Genomic DNA, 2,225 nt, shown 5'->3' on the forward strand with positions numbered 1-2,225 from the left:
AAACCCCCAGAGGGGCTCCAGAGATGGGGGACACAACTCTCCAGCTCCACACCATAAATATTTTCCTGCTTTTTTCCTTCTCCTTGGCACCACAGGAGGCCAGTGCTCCACCTCTGTGAGATGCAGCGTTAAAGCTCACACAAATCATGGAATCACAGGATGGTTTGGGTTGGAAGGGACATTAAGGATCATTTCATTCCAACCCCCTGCCATGGGCAGGGACACCTTCCACTACCCCAGATTGCTCCAAGCTGGCCTTGGACACTTCCAGGGATGGGGCAGCCACAGCTTCTCTGGGCAACCTGTGCCAGGGCCTCACCACCTTCCCAGCGAAGAATTCCTTCCCAAAATCCCATCTAACCCTGCCCTCTGGCAGTAGAAAGCCACTCACCCTTGTCTTGTCCCTCTATCCCTTGTCCCAAGTCCCTCTCCAACTCTCCCAGATCCCCTTCAGGCCCTGGAAGGGGCTCTGAGACATCTCCAGAACCTTCTCTTCTCCAGGCTGCACATTCCCAATCTCTCAGTCTTAATCCAAGCCACTGCCCCCACACCACCTCAGTGGCAGCTCCCAAATTCCCAGCACGTTCCCAGCCTGTCTTTCCCAGGCAGGGATGGGCAGGACAGTGGTGGAGCTGCACCCAGGCTGGATTTGGCCCTGGCTCTGCTGGTGTGACAGGATGAGTTATCAGCCACTGGGGTTTCCATAGCAATCCCTCGGATTTTTAGCACCAACCCTGGCTTTTGCCAGCCTGGAAGGGAAAACTGGGGAGCCTGATTAACATATTGGTCTGCCTGGGAAACTGTTAATTGCCTTTTTATTTAATTAGTGTGGGGGGTTGAGGAGGAGGAGGAGAAAGTGCTGGAAAACCTCTCCCAGTGTTTCACCCGAAATCCTGGAGTTACACCCCAGTAACTCTACCTGGAGATGGAGAGGGGACAGGTGTGCACCTGCTCCATAGAAACAGAGCAACCACATCCCAGGGGAATTGGGAAAATCCATTGGATTGGGGAAAATCATTTAGATCACAGAACCTCCTGAGCTGAGAGGGACCCCCAAGGATCATCCAGTCCAAGTCCTGNAGCTGCCCCTCCTGAGGAAGCTGCAGGCTGCAACATATTATAAATATTATATTATTCTATTTTAAATACATATATAATTATTATTAAAAGTTGGTTTTTATACATGCTTAATGTTAATAGGTTAATGTTGCCCACAGGGGCACAAACACTGACCAGTGAGGAAGGGCTGGGGGGTCTCTGGGATGTTGTTGCCACGGAGCAGGTTTGGGCCAGGAGATGCCTCATGTTCCCTGTGGGATTGTGTCCCAGTGGAAGGAATGTTGGGAGGCATCAAGAATGTTGCCCACAGGGGCACAAACACTGACCAGTGAGGAAGGGCTGGGGGGTCTCTGGGATGTCGTTGCCACGGAGCAGGTTTGGGCCAGGAGATGCCTCATGTTCCCTGTGGGATTGTGTCCCAGTGGAAGGAATGTTGGGAGGCATCAAGGCTGTTCCACAGTGTCCCTCCGGGCTCTGGCAGCTCCAAGGTGTGGGATCCCACGGGAAAATGTGGGATTTGCAAGTTCAGCTTCAAGAAAACATGGGATGAGGAGGATGAGGAGGGTGGTGTCCTTTGGGTTTCTCTGATGAAGGCACAGATCCAAAACCACAGGATCACGGAGTCATTGAGGTTGGAAAAGACCTCCAGGATCATCCAGTCCAACCTGTGCCCCATCCCTACCTTGTCCCCCAGCCCAGAGCACTGAGGGGCACTTCCAGTCCTTCCCTGGACACCTCCAGGGCTGGGCACTCCAAACCTCCCTGGGCAGCCCCTTCCAGTGCCTGAGCACCCTTTCCATGGAGAAATTCCTCCTGATGTCCAGCCTGACCCTCCCCTGGCACAACTTGGGACCGTTCCCTGTCCTCCTGTCCCTTGTTCCCTGGGAGCAGAGCCCGACCCCAACCAGCTCCCCTCTCCTGTCAGGGAGTTGCAGAGAGCAAACCCACCGTTTACTTGGATTTTTCTCCAGAGTGATTGATTTTTTTCTCTCTCCAGAAAAGCCTCCAAGAGCCTCCCGCACTTCAGGAGCGTTTCCTGGTGCCACCACGAGCGACGGGATCAAGTGATCCCCTATTTGGGGACAAAACTGTCCTGAGGGACCCTGAGCCAAAGGGAGCCCAGACTGAAATGCCAGGACTGGGGTGCAGAGAGGCCCTTCCCCACA

This window comes from Manacus vitellinus, unplaced genomic scaffold (assembly GCF_001715985.3).
Source record: "Manacus vitellinus isolate BGI_N305 unplaced genomic scaffold, ASM171598v3 scaffold_64_pilon, whole genome shotgun sequence".
NCBI lineage: Eukaryota > Metazoa > Chordata > Aves > Passeriformes > Pipridae > Manacus > Manacus vitellinus.